Source organism: Heterodontus francisci, chromosome 13 (assembly GCF_036365525.1).
Source record: "Heterodontus francisci isolate sHetFra1 chromosome 13, sHetFra1.hap1, whole genome shotgun sequence".
NCBI lineage: Eukaryota > Metazoa > Chordata > Chondrichthyes > Heterodontiformes > Heterodontidae > Heterodontus > Heterodontus francisci.
The window spans coordinates 11,176,478-11,187,020 of NC_090383.1; positions in this window are offsets into that span (position 1 = coordinate 11,176,478).

Sequence of the window (10,543 nt, forward strand, 5' to 3'; positions counted from 1 at the left end):
AATGTTACAATGTTGGAAAATAACCTGATGTAACCATAACGCTGAGCACCAGTACCTTCTCTAATTCCCAAGTCCCACTGCTGGTGTCAGCTGTAGCTCAAATAGTAGCGTGCTCCTTGCTGATAGCTGAAAATAATGGGTTCAAATCCCATTCTAGAAACTTGAGTATTAAAAAAAAAATGGCTGATGTTCTAATGCAGTACTAAGGGAGTGTTATGCTGTTTGAGGTATTGCCTTTCAGAGAAGAAGTTTAAACCCAGGCACTGTCTACCCTCTCAGGTGGAGGTGAATGATCCCATGGCACTATGTGAAAGAAGAGCAGGGGAGTTATCCCTGGTCTCCTGGCCAATATTTATCCCTCAATCAACATCAATAAAGCAGATTATCTGGTCAACATCACATTGCTATCTGTGGGAGCTTGCTGTGTGTGAACTGGTTGCCAAGTTTCCCACATTAAAACAGCAATTGCACTTCACAAGTACTTCATTGGCTGTACGGCACTTTGGGATGCTTTGTGATAGAGAAAAGTGCTACATAAATGCAAGTCATTCTTTTCTATAGCTTTCCCACTTTCCTTTCATGAGCTCCTCCATCAAACTGCAGCAGCCTTGCCTCCTTCTCCAGCCTTCCCTCCAGATCCTGGGTCTTCCACCCTCAACACTCCTTATGGTAAGAATACCCATCTCAGTGGCCCTAGGAACATGGGCTAGACACTACAGGACATAAGGCACTGGATTTTACGTCGGGCTGACGGGAGCTCACCACCAATTTGGAGAAATTTGGTGGCAAACCCACTTCTGCTTAGCCTGGGGATCCGTCCAGTATTTTACCGGTCTCCAGGCTTTAAATGTTCTGAGGCGGGACTTCCACCCGCTTGAGGGAGGCCCATTACCACCCCGCCCCCCCAACCCTACGTAAAGTGGGGCGGAGGCGAGAGCAGAACGGGAAGGCCTCCTGAAGCCCCCTGCTCTATTGTACGCCAGTCCCAACCCCCCAAACCCCCCACCATTGCCACCATCCAACTTGCTGGGGTGGTGTAATATTCTGGCCATGGTGTGCAATAGACCAGCCAGATCAGGCTTAATCGCTTCAAACCTGGTATTGTTGCAGGTTATTAACTCCCTTTTATCATATATCCTGATGAGCACAAACCAATAAAATAAACGTCATGAAACCAACTGAGCTTTCCCCAGCACTCTGGCAATGCCATCGTGAACATCCAGCTTGTTCAGGCTCAGCCTGATGATATGCAATTTGCTGTTCTTTTCCCACTTCACATCCAGTTTGTCACCAAAACCGTCTCCTGCCTCCAGATGATTGGTTATACTTTGTTGTTCTGCTGAATACTGCCTATAGTGTGTCCTTCAGCTGCTGAAACCTTGATCACTCTCTAGCACCCTCCACAACTGCTTTGAATCTGGCCCGCCATCCGTGCTGCTGTGCTCCCTGCTCCCTTGGCTCTACTTTTGATGCCCTTGTTGTCAACATAATCCTCAGGGCCTCCCATCCTGGCCACTGGCCACTTTCCCTTACGAAAATCTGGTGTGAAACTGGCTAGTTATTCCAGTGACAGTCTTCTTCTTCTTTGGCCTCCTTATCTTGAAAGACAATGGGTAAGCGCCTGGAGGTGGTCAGTGGTATGTGGAGCAGTGCCTGGAGTGGCTATAAAGGCCAATTCTAGAGTGACAGGCTCTTCCACTGATGCTGCAGAAGAATTTGTTTGTCGGGGCTGTTACACAGTTGGCTCTCATCTTGCACCTCTGTCTTTTTTCCTGCCAACTGCTAAGTCTCTTCGACTCGCCACACTTTAGCCCCGTCTTTATGGCTGCCCGCCAGCTCTGGCGAACGCTGGCAACTGACTGCCACGACTTGTGATCAATGTCACAGGACGTCATGTCGCATTTGCAGACGTCTTTAAAGCGGAGACATGGACGGCCGGTGGGTCTGATACCAGTGGCGAGCTCGCTGTACAATGTGTCTTTGGGGATCCTGCCATCTTCCATGCGGCTCACATGGCCAAACCATCTCAAGCGCCGCTGACTCAGTAGTGTGTATAAGCTGGGGATGTTGGCCGCCTCGAGGACTTCTGTGTTGGAGATACGGTCCTGCCACCTGATGCCAAGTATTCTCCGGAGGCAGCGAAGATGGAATGAATTGAGACGTCGCTCTTGGCTGACATACATTGTCCAGGCCTCGCTGCCATAGAGCAAGGTACTGAGGACACAGGCTTGATACACTCGGACTTTTGTGTTCCGTGTCAGTGACAGTATTCCAGTATTAAGTGAAGTTAGTGTTAAGGTGGAATAAAATGATGCATCCTATTACTTGCTATTGGTAATAGGAAGAGGGAACAAAATCTCCCTGATGGGAAGAAATTGGCTTAAGAAAATATGTTTAAACTGGGCCGAGTAGGGATCAGTAAGAGTACGTCTGACATTGAGGAAGTGAAGACTGATTAATTTTTACCAAATGAGTTACCTGTGAATTACTTTACATACACAAATGACATGCCAATGTTTGCCAGAGAAAATCCTGAAGAAACTCGCAAGGTTGTGGCGTTCGGTAAAGTACTCAATTATGTCATGAATGGCTGGTCTAAAGAGTGTGATGATGAGAAATTGCAGGAGTATTTCACACACAGGAATGAACTGAGTGTAGAACAAGGCAGACTCCAATGAGGTTTCAGGGTCATTATTCCACCAAGTTTTAGGGAGAGATTGTTAGAAGAATTTCATCAAGAGCACACAGGGATAGTCCATCTGAAAGTAGTAGAAATAAGCTATTTTTGGTATCCAAAGGTAGATAAAGATATTGAAGAGTTGGTGAAAAGTTGTGAAATGTGTCTCAGAATGAGAAATGATCCAACCAAGGTTCCTTTCATTCCATGGCCAAATACAAGAAAACTGTGGGAATGAGTACATGTCAATTTTTTTGAAGTCGAAGGTCAAGAGTGTTTTGTTTTGGTCGATTCCTATAGCAAGTGGATAAATGTTGAGTCTATGTCCTATATCAAAAGTGCCAAAACTATTGAGATTTTGAGAAGTTGGTTTGTAATTGTTGGGTTGCCAGAAGTGTTGTTGTCAGATAATGGTCCACAGTTTATATCAGAAGTGTTTGAAATATTTCTGAGTAAGAATGGAGTCAAACACACTCTAATATCACCATATCACCCAGCATCGAATGGTGCTGCAGAAAGTGAACAAATTGTGAAGAGGTCTTTGCAGGAGTATTTACGAGGTGACAAGCTGGGCAGTAATTTCCATGTGTTTCCTTGACACAGGCCGGACAATTTTCTATTCCTTTACAGGATAACCCCACAGTCTACAACAGGTTGCTCACCCTACGAGTTCGTGTTTAAACACACTCCTAGGACAAGGTTTAGTTTGCTTAAGACTGACGTCAATAGCAAAGTAGGAAAAAGCAAATCAAAGTGAAGATGAGTCGTGATACTCGAGGCATGAAACTTAGAGAGTTGAGTGCAGGTCAGAAGGTCATGGTGAAAAACCATCGAGATGATAAGGAGAAGTATGTGTTTGGAGTTGTTGTAAAAAGAATAAGTGCATTCATATATGTAGTGAGAATTGGAGAGACACCCTGTCAGTGTCATGTAGATCATTTGCATGAAAGAGGAAATCTGACAAAGGGAGTGCATGAAAAACCTCGTACAGTCCAAGTTCCTACAGTCCCAAGAGAAAGTCATATGAAAGTACGAATCACAAAGAAACTGTGCTGGTATCACAGAATCCATTGGTAGAGCAAAGTGAGCCTGGGTCTTTGTTTAAGACTAATCAATCAAGTTCACAGTCCCAACCATTAACTGGAGTTGGTAGTCAAAGTCAAAATTCAGGGTCACCTCTCCACCATTTGCGATGCTATACGATATTAAAGGTTTGAAATTAATCATTGCTGTTGTCGATTTTATGTTAGTCATAGTCCAATATTGTGATTGAGTGAATAATGTATTGACATCGCAACAGAGAATGCTCAATAGTTCCTCATGGAAGACATTTTCTTTCAACTTTATTGAGTGAAGCTGGCCGGACAACACTTGAGTGATGAACCAGCATGTGACTTATATAGAAGGAAAGAACTCACATTTATTTCGGGCAAAATTGGACAGCACTCAAAATTGGTGGCAGGGATCACATTGGACAGTTCATGCTGCCTGCTAATTATAATGATTGTAGTATGCAGCCCAATGCTGAGGTGCTGTTGAGTGGCTGCATACCTCAGCAGGGGGCTTAAGTTTATGTGAAGCTGGCACTATTTAAATCTAGCCTGTACTGCTTAAAACTGTAATGCTTTCTTTATGTTGTCTTATGCAACATAAATGAAAGGTGTGGAGTCCGATTCATTGAAGATCTCTAACAGCTTTATTAACAGCTAAACTAGTATGTACCGTACAGAGCAAACTATTTTCAGAACCTTCCTCTAGGTGTTACAGTTGCAGAGTGACTCTGGCTTGTAGTCACATGTGGTACTTAGCTCATTAACATACTAAGACCTTAAAGGGACATCACTCTTGAAGGCAATCATACAACATCCCCTTTCTTTATAAGTCTCATATGCTGCAAGTAAAACACATAAAATTAGATAACATCAAAATTAGTTATACGGGACATAAATTATAAAATTTACATGTACAAGGATTGTGAAATTTACAAGTGCACAGGCTTAAAAGTCCATATATCATTTCGGTGATCTAACAAGTCTTGCTCAGGGTATCTGTGTCTCATCTGTTGCTGTTGTTTCTGAAGTTTTGCCCTCTCTGCATTCAGTTTCTTTTGCTCTGCCTTCATCCTGCTAACGTACTCCATTGCTTTTCTCTGACCACTTTTGAGGCCTTGTCCAACACCTCATCTCAAAGGGCCAACAGAGAGTGCTTAAACTCATTCCTCCTCTGCCTCTTCAGGACATTGTATGCCCTTCGCCTCTCCTCATCCTCCGCGTCTGAAGGCTTTGGGCTGAAGGGCGAGGACTTGTTCGGGAGGAGTACTTGGCCTCATGGAGGTACCTGTCTGTTCTGGCTCATTTTGTTGCTGGTGGTTCTCTATAGAGCAGAAGTGAGGGTGCAGTATACTTGTGCTGTTGCTGGGTTTCCAGACTGCACCGTTTGATGTTAGCTGAAGTCTGTGAGTGGGTTCCAGTCCTTGGAGAATTCCTCTTGGCAATGCTCCCCACTGTCAGTCTTTGCTTCTCAGTATGACAATGTAATCTATTCTTCTGAGTCACTGGGGTGTGAAGAAACACTGCCTGTTGACAGAGAACTTTCACCGTCTGAATTTGGATCTTCATTCTCTTGCTGTGGCGTCTCTGAGAAGGGGCTGATACTCTCCAAACCAGAACCATGGTGATCCTGGAGCAACTGTGACTCAATGCGGATACCATTGATCTCTTCTGCTGTATTGGTACTTTAGTGACCTCGTGGATGGTTATAATGCTGAGGTCCTTACACACTTGTAGCCCTGCCACTGCTGGTCCGCTCGTGTCTACCAGGTAGAATATTTGTGGTTTCCATGTCGACTTGCCATAGCTATATTGCATTGTTAATGTAGACAGGGCTAAATTGTGGCGAGTCGAAGAGACCTAGTAGTTGGCAGGAAAAAAGACAGAGGCGCAAGGGGAGAGCCAACTGTGCAACAGCCCCAACAAACAAATTTCTCTGCAGCACCTGTGGAAGAGCCTGTCACTCCAGAATTGGCCTTTATAGCCACTCCAGGCGCTGCTTCACAAACCACTGACCACCTCCAGGCGCGTATCCATTGTCTCTCGAGATAAGGAGGCCCAAAAGAATGTACCACTGCAAGGAATGGGTGACCCATTATATGCAGATAACTTTGCAGCTGTCGGTTGTATCATTAATTTCCAACGACTCTGGTACATATCGCTCAGGATTCGGACTGGTTGGATATTTGCACTAGCTCCAGTGTCAATCTTAACCATGATTGTGTGTTTGCCAACTTTCTTTGGGCATATGATGTTAATGGTAGCAAAAGCTTCCAGTTGTTTGACTTCATCAACACAATGTGTCAGGTTCAAAATGTGAAACTCCTGCTCGTCTTCTGACTGAGAATCACTCCTCTCTGAGTCTTGTCTCAGGTCTGTTTCACTGTGGGCTTCGTGTATCGGCTTGCGTTTATGTAGGTCTCTGGCACTCTTGCTGCTGTTTCTGCGCCTGTCTTCTGTTTGTTTGTGTCAAGTTGTGACTTCTGGCTGCATCTTTGGAGCCAGATTTCTAGCATAGGCAGGCCCAGTGTCCTTTTGCACCACACGCCTTGCACAGATCTTGAAATGCAGGACAACTTTGCGGTGAGTGGGACAATCCACAGTTACCACACAGCTTGCTTGCTTTTTGCGACCTTGTTATCGTGCCAATATGGTTGGCTGCACCTAGTGCTTGCAGATGCTGCTGTCCAGCTACAATAGCTTTATATTTCCCGCCATCTTCCAGCAGTGCATCAATGCTATGACCTTTCTATTTCCCAAGAGGTCTTTCTGAAACACTTCAATAGGTGTTGATACAATCACCAGCTCCATTAGTCGCTCTGACAGCTCAGTTTCCAAAAAATCGCATTTGCTGCTCTAACCACGGCGTCTACTGATAAACTGTTTTATTGATTCCTGTGGCTGTTGCCTGTAGGACATCAATTCCAGGCACTGAATTCTAAAATTGACTCTTAATTGGAATTGATCTTCGAGCACTTTCCATATCTTTGCAGAATTTTTCTGGCCCTCTTCAGATAATCTAGAGCTAATGATTCTATATAATCCTTCATTTCCAACTGCTATTAGTATTTTAGAGCTTGCTTCTCTGGTTCTACAATCACTTGGTCTGTGAAACATAACTGCATTCTTTGTTTAAAAAGTTTGAGTTCAGGTAGGACAGCCTTCCAGTTCATGCTGGGAAATTTGGTATCCATATTTCTGCTGTTGTTTTGCTTAAAACTTGTTCTATGATTCTGCGCTGTTTCGCCTTTAAGAAATTCTCTGTTATTTAGACTGGCTGCTTTGATGGAGAGGAGCAGGTGTTTTGCAGTGCTCTCTTTTTATTTTGCTTGAAGCACTTAAGTTTCTCCCTTTACACAGCTCTTCAATAGGCTGTTCAATTGCTTTTTTAACTAGAGTTTATGTTCTTTGCGCTCAAGTGGTTTCATGTTTTTTTAAATTTTGGTTGCGTGAATGGAGACTCTGCAGTGTTTTCCCAGGCTTTTGCTTTCAGATGCTTCCTGTATTGGCACCAGCCTCGATCAGCCTGGGAAAGGAATTGGGTTTTCCCTGCTTTTTTTTTCTCTCTCATGGAGCCTTTAAGAAAAAAATCAATCTTTTAAGCACTTCAAAGCTTTTATTTAAAACCAGTATCTCTTGACCATCGGCACAATGACTCACCCTATCGCAGGAATTCATTTGCAGTCTGTTCTGTGCTCTGTCTTCTACCTCTGGAGGTAAGTCCTTTCTTCTTTCCACTTTTTGGGCCACTACTTCTTTTGAACTTGCTCTCTTTTTAGCTGCAGGAAGGATTGTTTTCAAAGCTGTTTTATCTGTGGTCTTCAAGCTTAGATCTTGTGTTTTCATCACAGCTGTCACCGTGTAATGAGTTCTTTGTGTTGCCTTATGCAACATAAATGAAATGTGTGGAGTCCAGTTCATTGAAGATCTCTAACAGGTTTATTAAGAGCTAAACTGGTATGTATAGTAGAGCGCAAACCATTTATAGAACCTTACCCCAAGTGTTACAGTTGCAGAGTGATTCTGGCTTGTAGTCACATGACTATATCCTGGTACTTAGCTTATTAGCACACTAAGATCTTCAAGGGACATCACTCTTGAAGGCAGTCATACAACAAAAAACAGCCTACATCTCTTAAAGGCAAAGTGCTTTGTGGCTGGGGTAGGTGTTGGTGTGAAGTTCTCGGGGATGGAGTGAGGTTTAACCGAGTTTAGTATACGATATGTGAGACAGAGATTGCATCAGAGACTGCAACAGGTTGTTGAACACAAAGGCTTCTTCTTTATTCTGTTTTACTTTTGCTTTCCCTTTGCTCACATGTGTTTTCTACAGCAACCCCAAGTGTACCAATAGCCCAATGCAATTGCAATTTGAAAACACTACAGCTGGAAGTGGTGAAAGAGGAGTTAAAGAGCAGAAAGAACCTTGAAAAATGGTGCAACAGGCCAGAGAGCATAGCCCAAATCTCTGCTGCAGCACTGGAGGTCTTAGCATAGGAGGCACACAACACGGGTTGAATTTTGTTGTTGCTGCGGAGGTCCTGACAACAGGCTGGAAAGTCAGGTGTGATCCCGCCTCAGCCATTAGTAGGACCCCCAGTCGCATTTTACCTCTATCAGGTAACTAATTAATTGCTATCAGGGCTTCTGTCCCTTTAACGGATGGCTGCCTGCCCCCAGGAGCTGCTAGCAAATCGGAGGACCAGCAATTCAGCAGGCTCAGCACTGCCACTGGCAGCGGTGGCTACTGCTGGGGCTGCGCCTAGAAGAGAAGGCACCATGGGGAGCAGGCTACTCTGCCAACCAGATAAATGGGGTGTGGGGGCACCGGGGCCAGTCAAGCAGGCCCTGGCGAGGTAGGCTTGGGGTGGGGGGGGCGGATGAAGAGGTGTTTGGTGAGGGCAGGGCGGTGTTGCTGCAGGGGCGGCCATTACTGTCGGGGCCGGAGGGGTGGGGGGGTGGTGTGAGGGGGCGCCTCTGGGAGTGACAGAGTGCCTGAAAAGGAGGGCCCAGATCTCTGATCCCCAGCAAGGCTGCCAGGGTTTACCAGACGGTCTCCCCTCACGACGGAGGGCCCACCCACTGCTGGTAAAATGCCAGCAGCGGCAGTAAGAGGCCCTTAATTGGCCACTGAAGTGGCTCAATTGGCCTCTGGGCGGGAGAGCCATCCTCCACTTTCCCCACCACTGATAAAGTGGCATGGCAGCGGGGAGGCAACGGGCACTCCACTCGCCCACCTTTCCTCACCATTTTACAGGTGCCCCCATGTCCCAACCCATCCCTGGGGGGCTGTTAAAATCCAGCCCGAAGAATGCAGTCGTCTTTCTCAGGGGCACAGGCAGCCCTCCAGGCAGACACTAAGAAGGCAGTAGGAGCATGTAGTCATTGCAGTTAATGCCAGCAGTCTAATTCTGAGGACCTGGATAAAGTGCTGCAAGAAGTTTAATGACCTCACATGAGTGGTCAAGGTCACTGAGTGCATCTTCACGTGCCATATCCTTGCAGATGAAGCACTAGCCTCACACACTGAGCCATTCACCACACTCCCTTCACTCAACTACCAACAATCTTTATCAACCACGATTCATATCTCACACTCATACCTCACACCTCACCTTCACACACTTAGCACGACTGCAAGCCATCCACTCACATCTCATGGCGTACACACACTGTTAGCTATTCAACTGTGGCAGGCACACCACCCAAATAGATTGCACCACATTCACTGATGTGTGTGTGTCTCTCTTGCAGGGCAAGGTGGCCCATAATCAGAGGCAGCAGCACCTATCTGGCGGCGGGGCAGTCTTGGATGCATGTCCGCACTCCCATGGAGAAGACAGTGCCAGAAATCTTTGGTGCGTGCATGACTGAGGCTGTGAGCAGCGTGGGGCTGAAACTATCGAGGATGACAATATGTTCCTGCCTAACCCATTATCTTACATTCCACTTCATCCTCATTCTGCAATCTGTTATGATTTGCAAACTGGAGATGGTGTAACCATGCCCCTCTTGCTTTCACCTCTTTTTGCACCTTACCCCTGCCCTTTTGCCTTTATAACTTTCAGAAACTCAACAACTGCCACCTGGCCAGGCAGTGATGAGGGAGGATGAAGTCCAAGGGGATGAAGAGACTGATGAAGGAGAAACACCATCACTTGATCTGACACTCATAGCCACCAGCTCAGATACTAGCACTGTGCGAGCTTTCTTCCGAACTGGTGAAAGGTCAGCGATCTGAAACATTAACTTTGTTTCTCTCTCCACAGATGCTGCCAGACCTGTTGAATATTTCCAGGAGACTTTGAATGCATGTAATGTTCTGTTTAAAATTCTATGAGGATCACTATGCTTTGCACCAATGATTTTGCCAATGTAAGTTCTTCTTCACTGTGATATGGAAATATATACTCTTTTTGTTGCATTTCAAAGATGATTGACTTTTCATGTTCTTTATTTTGCAGTTTTTATTTCCATACTTTAGACACTGCGCTGATTTTAATATATCAATTAAATTTAGGCATTTAAAACCTTTTGGGTACTTGTTTCAGTCCAACTGCATGAGCCAATTTGCCTGGTCACATTTATGTTCTCGAGGTGTTTGGAAGATAACGTGCCTTCAGGCTGGGTTTTCTCATTACTGATTCTGCCCAATTAAACCTGTGAGTTCTTTCGGACTGAGAAAAAAGTCCTGACGTTAATTGTCTTGGAGGAATCTGGCACCATTTACACGTCTTATTTAATTAAAGAGTTAGCGTTTCAGATCGATGACCTTTCACCAGTCCTGAAGAAAGTTTGTGTAGTGCCAGTATCTGAA